We start from the raw sequence: 19,078 nt of genomic DNA, 5'->3' as shown, positions 1-19,078 counted from the left end.
TTTGTAACCAAAGTTCTCAAAAATCTTTTTTTTTCCAGTTTTTGCCCAGTGGTATATCTGTATATAAATATAATATTGAATAGCTATGCGGTAGGGCATGCAATGTGAAATTTTAGGTGAAATAAAAAAAGGAAATTGTGCTTGGAAAAATTTTAAATAGTCAATTTTACAAATTTTTATAACTTAAAGGTTTTTATTAATTTAGTTTTTATGTATATTTGCATAAATGTAGACATTATCTAGTTTTTTACTTGCTTTAAACAAGGCTAGGTAAGTTTTCTATAAATTAATATTATAAATTACCTCATAATAAGTTGATTATTTTGATTTTGTAAATTTTGATATTATGTGCACATTTTGAGTTTTTACTGCACGATTAAGCAGATTTGGTTTTTTACTATAAGAAAACCCAGCCTCCAGTAATCAGTTATCAATCAAGAGATGAGTAATCCACTGATATATCTAAATTCGACCGATTGAAAGAACTTATTTCAGGTGCAGGTCTATTCCGTTTGTTGATATTCTTCTTACTTTCAAATATTAATCTCTCAGTGATCTAACACGTTCCACAAAAATCAAGTGATATGCAATTCCAAAAAGAAAAAAGCTTTCAATAGGGAACTGATCTTTTCATGTTTATTTTAGGAAAAGGGGTGTTTCAAATTTAACTAACAATTCATTATATACAAAAAAAAAAAAAAAAAGAAAGAAAACAAATCATTCAGGGAACGATTAGTGGGCGTTACCTTACGAAGCTGTGACTAACATAAATATCTTGCAAGAAGATAGTCCAGGTGACGGTCAATAAAGGTACCAACATAACAAAAACTATATACTGTTTACTAACGTTTCGCCCCACTTTGCAGGGCTTCGTCAGGGCTGTCTTGATTAAAATAAGGATGACAACTGACTCAATCAAGACAGTCCTGACGAAGCTATGCAAAGTGGAGCGAAACGTTGCTTAACAATTTTCATACGGTCAACTATCTTCTTCCAAAATAAATATCTTGTATTTTTGTTTTTCCTAATAATCGGTCTCAGCTACAAGGAAAATAAGTTCAATAAATCACAAAGGATAAACTGTAAATAATTACAATTATACAATATATAAAATCTAATTCTTAAAGGAATTAAAGAACTGATTAATCATGAGTCAAGTTTAAGGCCACGACGCCAAAATATAATTACTTGTAAGGATTCCATTATATAATGGTTAGTAACTCCATTAAAATCGATGAGCATCACCGAGTCCCCAAGGCCAGAAATCATTATAATTTGTTATTTAATCAATAAAGCCTTGACAGGACAATCAGAATAAATAATTACAGAATGAGATGGTGCAAATTATCGAATAGAAGTTTCTATTTTTTTTTTATTTACTTAAAAAAAATGGTTACAGTCGTTCAATCGTGAATTATTAGATAAGTTTGAAGATTAGACAATAGTCAGCAACACCAATATTAAGTACGTTAAAAAAAAAATAATCATACACCAAAAGGTCTGAGTTATTCAGATTTTTTGGCCGAAAAATCTACGGTACAAAGTAACACCAAAATTACAAGGCATTTAAAAACAATTAAAGAGGTTTTGAAAAAAAATGTTTTAAGAGGAATGTATTCGAAGCATTTCAGAAAAGGATTTTCTTTGTGTCAAATCTACTACAATAGCATTACAGTAGATTTGAACATTCTCTGCTTTTGCTCCTGATAGTTCAATTATATCGCTGATTGTTTACAGGCGTTAAATGTCATAAAAATGCTTGAGAACACTACTTGGGGAATAGGTAGGACAACACTAATCCTTCTCTATAGACAACTTGTATTGTCCAAAATTAATTATGGGTTTGTAGTCTACGGTTCGGCTCAAGAAAAAGAACACTCCAACGATGATAAATACCATCTAAAACGCCGCTTTGAGAATCACTGGAGCATTCCGCTACAGTCCGTCAAGTAGTTTACACGTGGAAGCATCTGAAATACCATTATTAGATAATTGAAAAATCCTGGCACTTAAACATTACTCCAAAATCATATCTAACCCAAACCATCCCTAAATAATTTCTTCTCATCTGAAAATCAAGTCTTCGCATATAATTCACTAAATACTCGTCTTTCCTTTCCTAACAGATGCTTACAATATATAGCTCACCCACATCTCACTCCATTTTCAAATGTAATAAAGCAACATCCTCCACAGGTAGAACCATGGTTGTTACCACTTCCAACAGTCAAGAATAATTACTTCAGCGGCAATTTACCCCCAATTATCACATTAAATAAGTTCAATCAATTTAAAACTAACCACCATGATTGGAACTTCATTTTTACAGATGGTTCCAAAACAGTCGAACGAGCAGGCATTGCTCTCGTTTCAAATAATCATACCCTCTTATTCTCGTTACAACCATATTCTTCAGTGTACACTGCATAACTCTTCGGAATCAATCGCGCAGTTTGCAATATCCCTCTAAAGTGCCCCCGCTCTTCTGTTCTGACTCGGAATCCGCCCTCAAATCTTTACAAGATCCATTTTAACACACCCATTAATAATAGAGTTAAAGCAGCATTTGAAAATATTGAAGAGCATGGGTTGTAGAGTCTAGTTTTTATGGCTGCCTAGTCATTGTGGGATCACCGGGAATGAAAAGGAAGACTCGCAGGCCACACTAGATAGGTCAAGTTGTAACATAATCAATACGCAAAGATGTTATTTCATAGATAAAATAAATTGGATGGCGAGAGTGGCAAGATGAAAGGTTCACCATGAGAGAAAACAGCTTAAGAATAGTCCAACAGACAGTGAAACGTCCAACCAGAAACTTGAATCTGCTACGCAGAGAAGATGCAGTATTAACCCGTCTTAGGATAGGCCATACTCGTCTTACCCTCGTTCATCTCATGAAAAAAGAAAATATACCGATGTGTCGCTACTGCGGAAACGATCTCACCGTTAGGCATATTCTCACTGAATGTTCCTCACGAACGACACCGATTCTCTTCAGATTTACAAGATATGTTGAGCGAAGATCCCACAACAATAACAAAACTTTTTCACTTTCTAAAAATCATTAATATTTATGATCACATTTTGTCTAACTGTCCAGCATGGATAAGTGGATGTAAAATTTAATATAATAATTTACTAACTACGTCAATTCTAATTGCAACTTTGTAAAATGTAAATTGTAATATTAAATATGTAATTGTTGATTTGTAAATTTCTCACTTTGTAATTATATGTATTGTTCTCCACTTTGTAACTTTGTGAAGTTATCTACTTACTTTGTAAATTCAGCGGAAATGGCCCTAGTGGTGGAAACACTTAAATAAATAAATATTTCAGATTCTGAAAATTATATTTATTTTAATAGTTTTATACCTATGCAAATGACAAATTTGAAAGGTTTTTGGTATTAATCATGAGGCAGAGAAAAGAGACATGCTTTCCCAAAACAGTATCAGTGTGGAATTAGAATTTTTTCAATTAATAGGAATAAGTTCATTTAATAAAAAACAGTTTATTTAAAATGTATATTGATAATTAAATTTTAAATAAACTAATCATTATCTTTCAAACATCTGTAATAAAAATTAAATTAAGTATGTCTTCCTCTATGATCATTGAATTTCCTATTTGCATAATCCATTATGTCAAAGAAACTTGTGTTATCTATCAGAATTTTTTCGATGAATAAGAATAACTTCATTTAACTTAAAGGGGTTTATTCAATTCAGTTATCAGAATAATCTTTATCTTTCTCACATCTAAAATAAATATTGATTAAATTATTCTTTTCCTGCGATCATTAATTTTGCTATTAAAATATCCATTATATTAAAAAAATGTTTTTAATCTACGAGAAATTTTTTTTAAAAATTGAGATAAAATAATATTTCATACATTACTTTGATCGGGTAGCTCATTAGTAAGATCTTGTGTTACAAATTCCAAGGACCTGGGTTCAAGTCCCGTTGTGGCAGATAATTTTTTTCTGTTTCACTGTAGCTGTGAGACCTGGAGCCCACTGGGATCCAACCAGCATCATAAATGTTGGTGCCCTCAATTGGGTATAAATTTTGCGGTCTAGTGTGATTCCGACCAAATCACTCCCTTGTACAACCATTGGTATAGTTACAGTACTTCCTTACAAAGTACTGCACCCATAACACAATGATTTGTAGCGTTACAGATTTAATTTAATATATATTATTACATAATGATATTAACATATATTATACATAGATGTTAATATGCTTACAGAATTTTTACTGTTTTTTCTTCTGAAAATCATTTGAATCACCTATCTGAAATATTTTATATTCATTTAAACAAACATCATTTACTATGAGATAGTAACTAAGGTAAACGTATATAAAATCAACTAAAAACAATAACTACAAAGGTATGAAAAATTAATAAGCATATGAGATTCTCAATCCAGGACACGGTATTTTCTTAACATTTGTAAATCGTAGAATGTTTTAGCTGCGTTTTGAAATTTCATTAATTGCCCCGGCCTGATTTTTGATTGAACGAGTCGAAAACACGACAATTAGTGAGTTCTGCGTCATTCGACGATTTAAACGGTTTGTCAAATGGGAGAACAAAACCAAATAGGTCAAACAAAACGTAAAAATTAAACAACCAATTAACCATCGTACTGGTGGCTGTAAAAGTTTAACGATTGACAACTGACTACAAATAAGTACCAATACTTCACTTTAAAACATGACACAATTGTAACAACCAACATATTTCTGATATATTGGGTAAATTATATATAAATGATGTTACACTAAATAATGTTGTTTCTATTTTTAACTCCTTTTGTTTTGTTTTCTTTTTAGTTTCCATTTTATTTAGTTTATTATAATGAAATAAGTTTAGCGCTTTGACCAATACTATAATACTTCACTGTATTTGTAAATTTATCCTTTCCAAGCAAATTTTACCTTGACAATTTTATAACGTTATGTCCTCATTATTGAGACATTTACTTATTAAGGAACCATCATGATGACAAGAACTGATAGGAGTATTCTCGGCCGTTCACCGAAATTCATATTATGATCATGGATTCGTACGGGAAATGGAGCACTAAAACGATATGTGCTCATATAGTAAAGCAATGTTTTCAGTTTCTACCAACTAAGCCCTTCTAAACGTATTGAAATTAAAATAGTGCAAGATTGTGCCAAAAATAGACTACTTCATTGAAAATTCTAGAAATAGGTGCGCTGAAGAAGTATAAGAAATGGTTCGAAATTTTATGTAAAATTCAAATTGTAAGATTTTCAATTCAAGTTCTTCAAGTTAATTTTAAAAATTCCAATAATTGTTGTTCTTAGGGTAATTAGTTATTATTATAATTAAACGTTAGTCATCGGTACATTCAATTAATTATAAAAACATTAAATGAAGGAAATTATTTCCTTACACCTATTAAAATATTTCTGAATAAATACCCAGCAATAATTAAAAATGTGTAGGCATTAGAAATAACAAATTATTTTAATAATTATAAAAATACATTTATAATTGGATAAGAGATAACAAGAACAAGGGATAAAAAATTGTAATAAAAACTTTTTCAATGCCCGTTGAGAGTGAATAGATCAGAGCAAAAGTACTAATACGACATAAATGTTTATAAAAATATTGATAAATAAATAATATAAGAACAGGTCTAATTCAGCTAAGAATTATAGCATCGAAATGTATGTAATTAACAATGACTCATCTTTATTTTATTTTTTCAATATAATGAGATCATTTCTAAAAGCGATTATTAATGATCGCGGTGTCGGTGGAATGAAGGGCTACCGAGCTGTTCCACGTGCGAACTTATACAGTGAGATTAATGACTGCCAGGAAAAATGGATAGTCCCGGCATAAATAAAAAAGAAATGAAAAATGTGGACAATCCAAATCCAAAAAAAGAAACACTAAAATGACAAACAAAAAGCAGTATATTTAATGAAATTTTATTAATATAGAAAGCAAATAGATAATTACCAATAATCAACTAAAAATAATGACGCTATTATCACAAGAATAAGTCAAATAAAAAACTAAATAATATCTGACAAAAGAGAAAAACTCATCAACTTGTTACATTCTTCATGGAAGGGAAGATTTGATGTATTTTTATTTTACACTATATTAATAAAGTTTGTTTGCAAATTAAAAAAAAAACACAGTTAATGTCCAAGTTACATGTTATATGAAGATTTTTTTTCCCATTCCCTTTTCCACAATGGTTTGGCTTAGTTTTCCATTCCTATAGAAATTATTTACGATGTAAATATTACATGTCCATTGAATATGTGATTGACACAGTGTATTTTCATGATATATCTACAAAACCATTATTTCAACACAGAGACGTTTGGTTTAGTGAGAAAAAATAATTTATAAATGTTTTACGTACCAACAATTTCAAAGGTTATCTTTAAACCTTAACTCCGGTTAAGGCGTCGTGTAAATACCATAACACATAGCAAACTGTCCTAAACCCAAGTAGATTTGAGCAGTAGTTTTTCAAAATATAAGCTAAAATACATTTTCCTGTCTTGCATTTATTCTGGAAAAATATAATACAAAATAAAATATTAACTTTTTATTAAAACAAATAAAACCAACGAAATACGAAAGACTACAAAGTATTCGGTGATTTGAAGCGTAAAATAGAAAATATGTATGATTTACTATCTTACATTTTAAAAATGTTGTGACATAATGCTTATAGGTGTTTCAGATTCATAGTGAGAAGTATTTTAAATACAAAAGGCTAAGGGGTGTTTTAAATTTTAAATATTTTCCTTCCTAAATAATTTACAGTAATTGGCAATTAATTTTTTTTTCAAAATACTAATTATATTTGAAATAGTTAGTTAAAAAATATTCTGAGTAACATGTTTTGTCCAACTGTGACACTAAGTTATTAAGAACTATAGAATTTCAATGATATAAAAGACGTATATGAAGTTAGTGAGTTAAAACAAATGTTTTTGAATAGTTTCTTATTCTGTCTATTCTCATAGTTTTATCCATTGCTTCACAACTTGCTATTAGAAAGTATTTTAAGAAATTTTTAAATCCGCAAGTACTGATAAGGGCAAAATTGGTTGAGCTCTTAGAATTTGTTGAAACTGTTTTACAATTAAACTATAGTAAGTCCTATTTAAATGTTACAGTAGCGATCTTTGATTGTGGATGCATCTGCCCTGATAAGTCTATGCAAGTTCAAAGACCTTAACTTGAACGTGTTTAGACCGAAGAATGTGTTCAGGCGGAAGCGCGAGACATCCGTTTGCCAACAGGTACTTCGTAAGCTTAGTCTTGGAAATGAGCACGCGCATGGCAAATTTTAACGTAAATATGGTAATTAATTTGCTACCCTAGGGCAGGTAATCCAAAAACTAAATCGAACTATAGATATATTCTAGTTCCAAATGTGTCGCTTGCATAGAAAATTTAAGCTAAGTGTCAAAAGTAATGCATAACGAGCGGCAGAGAGGGGCGCCGCTATTGAAAGTTCGTTTTGCCATTTTTTATAACTTACGCATCCTAAAACCTTTGACTTGGAAAAGATACCAGATTTGTTTCGATTGTTGTCGATATCCCTTGTATTAATTGTGTATATAAAAATATAAACGGAAGAGGTTGATTTAAACAGGTGTTAAGTAAAAAAAAATAAAATAAAAATAAAAACAATTACGGCTGCTATACGTCGAAATGTGAAATTCGTACATGATCACAACAAGCAGTGCCGGTGACGTAAAATGTCAAGGCGTTCTAGGGCTTGAACGATGACGAGTGTAAAATGTTTAGTGGAAGCGACCGAAATGACTATATTACACTATGCAACCACTTGTACATGCTGTAATTACAGTTGGACTATGTGTGATCATAGATATTAATAATTTCTAAAAAGTGAAAAAATTAGGTTGGTTGTTTTAGGATCTTCATTCAACATCTCCTTAAAACCTGAAGAGAATCAATGTGATTCGTGAGCGATACATTTAGTGAGAATGTGCCTAACAGTTAGATCGTTTCCACAGTAGCAACACATTGGTGCATCTTCTTTTTTCATGAGATGACCGTGGGTGAGTCGAGTATGGCCTATCCGAAGACGTGTTAGAACCATATCATCTCTTCGTGGCAGATTCAAGGTTTCTGGATGGACGATTCACTGTTTGCTGGACCATTCTTAACTTGTCTCTCGTGATGAACCAGTCGTCTTGCCACTCTTGCCGTCTAATTTCTTAGATCTATGAAATAACATCTTTGCATGTTGGTGTTACGACTTGACCTGTCATTATAGCTAGTCTGGACTGCGAATATGCGTCTTCATCCCGGTGATCACATGGTAGATATAAAAATGAATGAATAAAAATAGAATGACGGAAACATACCCTCCAATGAACAAATGCTATTGACGTCAATAAGTTGACGTTGACAAAACTCACAATTTTATTTTTATTTATTTCTTTCAAGAAGAAAAATAGAAACAATGTTAGAGACGAATTTTAACTTTAAGAGATTCTTATATTAGAACGGATGCGTATCTGTAACTAGTGTAAGACCCTGTATGCGTATACACTAGTTAGTATAAAAGAATTGGCACACCATAGACATGTTTATAGATATCAGAAACGAGAAAAAAAGTTTATATGAACTATGGTTTGATTTCACAGAGAAAATCTATTTTTCAATTTACATTCTTCTCAAAATATTAATATTTAATATTAGGCCGTAAAATACATTAGTTCTATCTGTGCAAGAGTTGAAAATCTAGATAAAATATAATAGCTTATCAGAAAATAGTAATTAGCTTTGAAAATTTAATTTTTCTATGAAATGTGTAGATATATGAAGTAATAATTCCAACAAATTGAATAGTCGATCAAGTAAAGAATACCTAGTAACATCGCCAGATATCAGAATGTAAATCGAACTGTCCACAGATGGACTGAGACAATAAGGTAGACCCTAAGGCAATATTGGAGAAGGAGGTTCGGTCCAACAAGGCAAAATCCAATATAACCTCACCCTCTGGCTACACCTGGTTTGTTGGCCCAGACTTTTACCAATCTTGCAGCATGAGAAACAATCAAAATTTTTCTTAAAAAAAAATATTGGTGTTATTTCAGAGAAACAAAAAATAAATAATAACTATTACTTAAGTGATAAAACAAATGATTAAAACAGATCTTATAATTTTTTTTATTCTAATAATTAACTCATTTATTCACTTTTGAACCTACTGAAATAAGATTATCGATCTGAATTTAAGTCTAATTTTTTTATTCTGTAATCCGTTCTCTTTAATAAGACACCACTCCAGAAGTACCAATTTTATCCAATAATATATCAAGTAAGGGAGGATAGTAAATTATAAAACAGGCAGTTAAAAAGTAATAATACTACAGAGTTCCCAAAAATCTGGAAACAATCACATCACTATTGAAATGGCCGATATATCGGCAGTATTGCAAGTTGTTTTCCATTCGATGGATTAACATTGCTCAGAAAAGATAAGCTATGAGTCTAAGTTTGTATATAGTGAAAAAAAATACATTGTTGACGAAAGGAGGAGAATAGCGAATTCGAATTCGTATTTGGAGACATCAGTGGATAAAGATGCATTATATGGTAAACGACTCAGGATAGCAATTTATTCATTTTTAACTTTATTTTCCCAACAATTTCAACCCGATCCCTAGTTTTATCTGATTTTAAAATGTTTTTTGATGTAAGGATACATACATATATATATATATATTTTAACGGCTGATTTTTTTTTATATTAATAATTTTTTTCAGGGTAAGATAAGCCTAGCACTTATGGAATATTGTGGGGGGGGGGACGGGAAGGAAAGATACTCTCTATTTATTTTATGTGTTATAATAACCTTGACAGATTAAAATGTCCTCGTTGCAATACCAATACTTTGAATAAACAAATAATCGATATTGGTGTCAGTGCCTCTCCAGCTAGGCCTCGACGACAACTAAGTCTCATAGAGAAGTCCGTTTCCTGTACCTTCAGCCAGCTCAAGTCGATGCTAAGGCGCATTAAAGGAGACAAGGCGTCAGGATAGGACGGAATTCCGCATGTACTCCTGAAGATGCTTCCTAGAGTAAAACCTCTACAGAGTACCTTTACTGCGGCACCTCCACAAGATCACATTCAACGGACTTCAGAGCAACCAGAACTCCATAATACGGCGGATTATCAAAGACACTGCAATGCAGGGGTGTATGAATAGTATCATTCTGAGCTCATTGACCGAAGGCACATCAAATGTTTGTACCCTCCACCAGGGAAGTGGCAAAGACCCGTCACCTTGGTCGATTACGCTATCGAGGGAATGAGTTTTAGTCTATTATTCTTTACCAGCAGAGATGTCCCCTCCTCTCATGTTCAGACAGACAGTAAATAAGCATCTCCACGCTCCCCCGCACGCAGCAGACCAAAATTAAGCACTTTAAAATACCCTTCTGGAAATTAAAGGACAATGTTCATACTCGCTCATAGGCACAGTGGAGCAGGGAGGAGCCACGGCCTCACCTAGATTTTTGGGACCCAAGAAAAAAAAATAAAGAAAATAGCGAACTTTATTAAAATTTATTTGATAGACGGTTTCTTTCTGGAAACATGCATGTAATGTTCATATGCATGTATATATTTCTTGTGTATATGCATTGTACGTGTTTGTTTAAACAAAGAGAGGATGGTAAGAACAAAAAAAGTAAGACAAGAAACACATGAGTGAGTAAGAAAAAAGCTCTACACAAACCAGTAAGGCCAGGGAGGCAGTTGTGTGAGAAGGAAAACTTTTTTTTTCCCCTTGTTTCTTTTTAAATCTTATACAATTTATTGTATTTCTTTGATTGATTTTATTTAAATAATTAATTAAATTGCTTTGATTAGATTTCAATTTAAGATCCAAGCATTAGTCATACAATTAACCAAATTAAGAAATTATTCCCCACATTTATTTTATATCCTTTTACTAAAATATTGTTTAGTAATATAATTATTCATTTTTAGTAAAATAATTATTCAAATTTTATGCATTAATTTTCTAATTACCATACAGTCCACTTATTATTCAATGTAAATCAGCCCAAATTTAGCGATGTGGTAATATTTAACCCCACTAAATTGCCAATACTAATCAAATATAGATAAAATAAATATAAAATACCTAACTCATCGGTTTTTTTTTTTTTTATACTCAAATGTATATATGAACTAAAATGTATACATTTTTTTTTTCAAAGAAAAAAATGGAGGGTTTCATTCTGAAATAATTGGGAAGCTGAATTAATAATAATAATAATAAATTTCATGAAATGCCTAGAACAAATAAAGGATAAAATCGATACTGAAATAAGTTGCCCAAAGAAACCCCAAGGGTTGCCCTGAAAAGCTCTCGGACACAATAGGTCCATCCGAGCTCCCTTATTATCTTTGCCATCTTAACTCCTTTACTCTCGTTTAATGGCCTATCGCTAGAATAATAGTCTCATCGGGCCCAGAGTGCTTTTCAGCAGATTGTTATATCTATATCATCGAGGAGGAGGGGAGTTTCTAAGGCATTTCATGATGCAGAAGTAAAAAAACAACAAAATAAAAATCACCCTGATTGAAATCCAATTGATATTTTGTACCCAAGAATAAATTGAAGACATCAGGGGATGAAAATTTAATATAACAAAACATGAATTTAATTAAAATTGAGTTAAAAGTTTACTATTTACCTATTTTAAACGTTTACTGTTTGCCTATTTTAAACAGCAACATCAATTTTTAACTTCTGAAAACTCTCGCCTTTCAAGGTTTGAATATATAAACAAGTTAAATACCAAGTTGAAATAAGTATTCTCAGTATTCTTCAAAGTCCATTTTTCCTAAAAAGTCCCTAAAGCACCTTAAATTTATTTTCTCAATTATTAGTATATTTGCTATATTGTATCTAAATAAATTGGCATGGTTATAGGCTATAAATAATTTTGTAAGATTTTAAAGCTACCTGAAAAATTCTAATAGTTTGGTCCAATTACTTATTCTTAACTACTAAAAAAATTATAATAATAAGTTAATACAACATTATAGTTAATAATAATAAGTTAATACAACCTTATAGTAAATAATAATAAGTTAATACAACATTATAGTTAATAATAATAAGTTAATAAAACATTATAGTTAATAATAAGTTAATACAATAACATAATAATTAAATTATTATAATAATTTAATACAACTTATTTGTGTTTCTCTTCGATCGCACCCCCAACCATCTTCTCCTCGTACGTCATCCACGGTCAACTATATCTCATAATTACAAAAAAAAAATTACTTAAATCTTAAAAGTATTTAGTAAAGGGTTAAGACAATAACTTTTCAGATCAAAGATACAATAATGATCATAACTTTGGGTAATGATTGAGAATTAAATGTTCCAAAAAAGAAATTTCGGTAAACTAAGAAGAAGGCTAGAAAATTTTGTTTAAAATTTGCGTACTAAGATATCAAAAGTTAAATAAATTTGGTGATTAACAAAAAAAAACTATTTATCACAACTCGATTTCTTTACACTAATAATACATTCATGTGCCCCATGAGTAAAAAAAAAAAAGTGTAAAACACAAATATCGTTGATTTATTTCCGAAGTCCCCATTAAATACTGAAATATAAAACATTTGGGAGTAGTTGAAACATAAATGATTTAAAAATATTACCTCACTTATAAATATAATTTAAGGAAATGAAAAAAGTTTATAGGAAAATTATATATGCGTATTTATTAGATGAAACTACTCATTACTTCATTATCAATCAAGGTATAGTTCAAAATGGATTTAATTAAATTTCATAACACATATTAAATATTTAATTTACTGATGTTTTCCGAGAATTGTTAGGTTTGACAGAGCTGGCGGTAGTTTTAAACATTACAATTCACAATTTCAAGCTCTTTTTCGGTTTCTAAATCTACAATCAAATGCAGAAAATTTCAAGATACTTCCAAAACTTTACTTAAAATAAAATATTTAGCTAGGAGGTTTTCGAATTAAGGTTGTGATATGCTACCTACCGTTCATTCCAGTATTAAAAATCATTAAGAAAAAATAGAATACTAAATGTTCACCACAGTGCTAAAAATCAAATGCAGAATTTAACTTTGATTGAATCTGTATAGATTTTGTAGCAGCTTAATAACAATACTTTTACCATGTTTGATCAAAATGAACCAAATCTTAGTGCCCGTAATAAAGTGTCTATCAATTAATTTTGCAATCAGATGAAATTTGAAAAGATTTTTGTTCCAATTTCAAGTAATGTAATAAAAATTATTTATAAAAATAGTCATTTCTCATTTTAAAAAAATAATTTTTTATAATGGTTGTTTAAAAATCTTCTAAGTGAAATTATTTTTCGTAGCAACTCAGTAATGTCGTATGTATTTTTTCTCACACTACTATATTGCAGGTTAAATAACGAATAAAATGATAATGAAACGTAGATTAAAAATAGTTATTTCATTCATTAGTACACTACCACAAGATAAATAAATGTAAATAATATTTAGTAATAATAGTTTAGAATATTCCAGGTTATTTATTGTTTGAATATATTTACTTATCTATCATACATAATCCAGTATTAACCATAAAGTGGTAGGGATTTCCAAGAAGCCAATTAACAGGTCTAGCGATTACGTTGCCCTTTATCGAAGATCCGATTATAGGCAGGGATCTGCACTGGTCTGTAATACAGGATGAGGCAGCTGAAGGAGGTAGCAACGTTGTACTTGAATCGTTAATTATAGTGATGATAGGACAAGCACTCTATAAATAATTTCCAATAAAATAACCATGTTCATACTTGATAAAAATAAAACATAAGTATAACACAAAGACGAGAAATTTAATGTATCTTCTTTTATGAGATAATATTCAACTATAAATAAAATAAGGATTTCAAAATTTTTATTGGATTATACTAAAAAAAAAATCGAATAATTATTGGTCCCTTAAACTATGCACCCCGCTCCCACGATGTGTAACTATGTCTCCCTACAGTAGTTCAGGGAAATTAAATTAGGTTTAGCTATAACTAGCGGCAAAGACATCGATGAAAAATAGTGATCATTTTCTTCCTGAACTAAACGAATAATAATATTTTCATGAGGAGAAAATGGTTGGAAGATGGTCAAAAAATAAAATAAATAAGTTGAAAAATTTATTTATTAGTGCTAACGTGTCGGCCAGAATTTATAGCCTTTATCAGGGCTAAGAACAAAAAACAAGATAACCACCAATGAATAAAAGGATATATAAAAAGATTAAAGTAAAAAATTGTACAGAATGAAAATGGATAAAAACAAAATATTGAAAGAGGTGGGAAACTAAACGTATACATAGGTATTTAAATATGTAAGTGAAATAACATAATTATTGAAATAAGAATATAAAGTTATATAATGCAAAGAAACAACGGATTATGAATATTTTAATTTAATAATATTAATTTAAAAATTAAAGTTATGGAAAAAACAAATAGAAGGAAAATATATGTAACAAATGAAATATGTAAGTTATACTGCAATATTTTCAATTAATGCAAAGATTTTCAATTGCTTTGATTAGAAAGTCGAGTGAAGCAAGTCACAGGAGTTAAGTTCGCTATTTTAGAGTAGGGGAAGACAATTGAATTAATAGAGTTGTCAATGCATCTAAATTCAACTTTACAAAATTGGAACTGGAAGAGATTAGGAGCTTTGGTTACTTTACAATTACTGAAATAAAAACGAATATATTTTTAAACATTCGTAAATCCTTACTTTAAAATATTAATTATCTGTTACATGTATCATTACTTTCATTTAACATATATGATTAATAATAACGAAAAAAACTGCGGTAATGTAATTATTTTAGGGGAGCAGAATAGATCGTTGGTAAGGTATTGTGTTACTAACTTCAAAGACCTAGGTTCGAATCCGGCTGAGGCAGATAATTATTTATTCTGTTGCTGTAGCTATGAGTCCACTCAGCCTCATAAAGTGGGTACTCTTAATTAGAGAAAAATCTGGCACAAGCGTTGGTCAGATAACAGTACTTAATTTCCAAGTACTGGACTATGTCCTGTCATGGGTTGTACAGATTTATTTGTAATAGAATTATTAGGCATTAGTACCGATGTAAGTTAATATAAATATATATTATTTAATGTTCAACTAAGCGTTTAATCAAAATTAAAAATTAAATTGTACTTTTAAGAAATACAAGGTTGTCAATTTCAAAGATATTGTTAGTCCATATTTTATATTTTTTAATAAGAAATGATTCAAGATTTTACCATGTCATGTAATTCCTTATTTATTAATTCTCAATGTTTTTTTTTTCCTCATACCAAATACCACTTTTACACCTAAATTCAACATTTCAATTACTATTTTTACTTAGAAATTTATTAAAATATTTCTAGTAAAGCTATAAATATTTTTATATTCTGACGTTAGCCCCCTAACTTATACTCAGTCTAGAGAACCCTGAACCAAGCTTATCCCCACGTACGGAGAGAAAAAGAACACACCAGCAGATAACAGCTCTTCTCTCTCAACCACGTTGCTCAAACATCAATAAATATTATGAAATGAAAAAATAGCTATAAAGTCCATTAGGAGAAAAAAAGTCAATGTTAATTGATATAACAATTGATATAGCATTCACAAAAACTTATTATAAAATAAAAATAATGAAGTGACGATTCACTTTATTTTGTTTTATATTACTTTTAGTCAGTAACTATTCATAAAATAAAAATATTTGATTTACTAAAATAAGAGACGTTTTTGTGTTTCATTAATTTATTCCATGTCCAGTATATGATCATAAAAATTAATTTATCTCATATTCTCTAAATAATAATCATTTCTGATTAAGATAATTTTTCTAAGAATATTTGTTAATTTTATTAGGTAGGTAAGCGCACGATATATTATTAAATAGAAATGTAAAAATAGATAGAGATATGTACAATGTTAATGAGTGAATAAATAATAATTTATTGAAAATGATGGAAGTAATTATAAACCTCAAAAAATTATAAAAAAAAAAAAGTAAAAATAGAATATTACAAGCCCAATTTCGCAAATAAAATAGGGTATAAAAATAAATAATTAATTACTAGCAAAGAAAATTAATGAAATTCCATGACTATGAAGTTCAAACTGATGTTCAATCAGAGTCGTGTGCGTACCTATCCATTATTATGTAAACCTGGGGTTATCAAGCTAGTCCTCCAAGACTTGGAAGATCGGGACTGAGCAAATGGGAACGGAGGGACAGAAGGGAAGAAAATATATGATAATAAAGATATAGATACAAAGTTTACTTTCTGCAATATTTCTAGAATTAAGAACCTTTTTCGACTCATATATAAGAAACCATCACTTCATTGATAAATTATTTTATCATCGGCCCTCAGTTCAAAATTTATGACGATTTCATAATGGCTCATGGGGCCTGATAATTTCTAATTTCATTAAAAACTCAAAATCTAAATACATTTTTTTACGATCGCAATGCTCTGCCTCATCATATACTTTATAGATAGGTAAAGTGAAAGTTAAAAAAATTTAAAATACAATTGTATGCATAATTATTAAAATAGTTAATATTATCAGGGGTAGTGATCAACGTAGCTAAGTACAACAGGAATATTTTAATTTAAAATACCAGTCATATTAAAAAACATAAGTCCCAAATGCTTATTAGTTTGGGATATCACAAGTGTTATCTTATGGGTTTCTTATTAAATGAGTCTACGAGTGTAATTTGTAATGAAGCTTATTCATTTTTCTTACTTAAATGAAATTATTAAATTTTGAAAATAAATGCATTTATCGTCGAATATCAAAAAAAAAACTTAGATGATTGATTCAATTAGGTATTTGTTAATCAAATGTTAAAAGAATGCATGCAAACAAAATATGCTATTGCAAAAATAATTTAGATTACGGTTATAGGCTACAGTTCTTCAGTCTCTTGGGTATCTTATACAATACTAAATCACTTCATCTTAGAGGAAAATTATAAAAATTTGAACCATTTCTTGCCAAAAAAGTTCTTAAGAATTACTGAATAGTTTAGTCTTTTAAATTGAAATACCTAAGTAAGGGGGCAGCAAAATGTTTCTCTGTACCTCGGGCGGCTGATACCCGTACTAAACCACTGCTTCACATGGAAAGTCCAGGTGTAATAAAAGAGATATGAAGCGCTGAATGGATGATTGTGAGTTAATGTTCGTTCTATGAGAGGGATCATGTTCGGATATAGCCTATTTCCTGTTCCAAATGGAATGTATTCTATCAGGATCATGAACTCCCCGAATAAACAGTCTACATGAACCTTTGAAGAGGAAATCAATGAGACCATCAAATATTAATCAAGTGCTGGGCGTTCTCCAGCGGACTGTGCTCTACTGGTTTGCCTACTCTCGCTTTTCAACCAATGGCAAACTGAACAGCTGTTACTGAACCAGTTCCAATATTATGTCACCAATTTATACCTGAGCCTTTCAACAGGGGGCGTAGCTCAGATGGTAGAGCGCTCGCTTAGCATGCGAGAGGTACCGGGATCGATGCCCGGCGCCTCCAAATTTCACTTTTATTGAATAATCATTTTATGTAATTATTATCCAAATTATAAATGAACACATACATTGTTCTTTGAGAAAATAAGGTGAAAAATACTTCACTTAATATTTTACACCATTAACAATTTTTATATAAAATTTAATAAGTTCACACTTAGAAACCTTACTGTTAGTTCAATCCATTACTTACTAGAAATTTTTTCGTCAAGGTTACTAATTTTTATAATCTTATTTTTTATTATTAGGTCTGTACGAAGAACCACGACTGACGGTCCGCAAACTACGGAGCATGCGTAGTACGGGGGTTTACCTCCCAAAACTTGTACTGAGTACATGCTCTATAGTTACGAACCTCAGTAGTAGTTCTAGAAACAGAACAAATATCATTCACTTATGCTATGGTTTGCTGAAGTTGTGCAGATTACGTTCTTACAATAGATAAATTAGACAAATAACATTTAATATAAAGGCTGGATTGCGAAAGAATATATATAGGTGAAACATACAAAAAACTAGAAACAAGAATAAAGCAAGATATTACAAATTGTAAAAATGTAAACTTCAGAGGCTTAGCAATTAATTGTATAACATTAAACTATTAATTAAATGTCAAAAATCCATCCATAATAGTTATCAGAACACACAAAAATCAGAAAAATCTTAGAGGCTATACACATAACCAAGGATATCTATAAACATATAAATACACATTATTCAGATATAATAAACAGGCTAAACATATATTTATTGACAGATAATTCTATTAATATTAATGCTATAAAATTTACTTTCAATGACTAAATATGTAAAAAAGAAAAAAATCAATGTAGATATATCAGCATGGAGGTAACCGAACAGGACGAAAGCTTCGTGAAAATACAAACCAATATGATATTAGTGCAAATTAGAAAGGCGAAGGTGGCATAAGTGAATGTTCAAAAATAATATTGTAGAATTATATAAATTAGTAATAGTTTCTGACAAAATTTTTAGTATGAAACGTATAGAACTAACCAAAAGGTAACAAAGTGTAATCTTTTTAATTGAACATAAAAAATTCTAATAATATTAAAATTTAATGGTATATTTGTAGGGGTTACTTTACCTGAAAATGGAAAAAAGAGTATTCCAAAACGTTGTTAACTGAAAAAATGATTTTTTAAAATTATTCTAATAAATTACTGATTCTATAATATGTTTTTTTATATTATAAGTAACTAACATCAAATACTCTCATAAGATTTGATAACGGAAAAAGCTATTTGAAATTATGAATAACAGAAAGTATTGATAAAATAAACTATATTTTTAAACTATTACGTTAATTTAGTAATTAATTATGGAAGTAGTAACAGAAAGGAAAAAATCGCGATAAGGAAAGCGTATGAACAACACAT

At 29.9% G+C, this 19,078-nt stretch overlaps 2 protein-coding genes and 1 non-coding gene across 12 annotated transcripts in view; 2 read left to right on the top strand and 1 right to left on the bottom strand.

The window, feature by feature from the left end:
* Positions 1-19,078, bottom strand: part of MCU (mitochondrial calcium uniporter) — a 516,099-nt gene that overhangs the window by 123,679 nt on the left and 373,342 nt on the right. The gene's annotated exons all lie outside the window — the stretch shown is intronic.
* Positions 1-19,078, top strand: part of LOC106678935 (myb-like protein X) — a 200,923-nt gene that overhangs the window by 26,858 nt on the left and 154,987 nt on the right. The window lies entirely within an intron of this gene.
* Positions 17,610-17,682, top strand: TRNAA-AGC (transfer RNA alanine (anticodon AGC)). Its single transcript has one exon. It is a non-coding gene; the product is annotated as a tRNA-Ala (tRNA).

This window comes from Halyomorpha halys, unplaced genomic scaffold (genome assembly GCF_000696795.3).
Source record: "Halyomorpha halys isolate HHAL.00 unplaced genomic scaffold, Hhal_1.1 Scaffold169.1, whole genome shotgun sequence".
NCBI lineage: Eukaryota > Metazoa > Arthropoda > Insecta > Hemiptera > Pentatomidae > Halyomorpha > Halyomorpha halys.
Note: the sequence above shows the minus strand (reverse complement) of the source record. Positions and strands in the feature narration are given on the sequence as shown.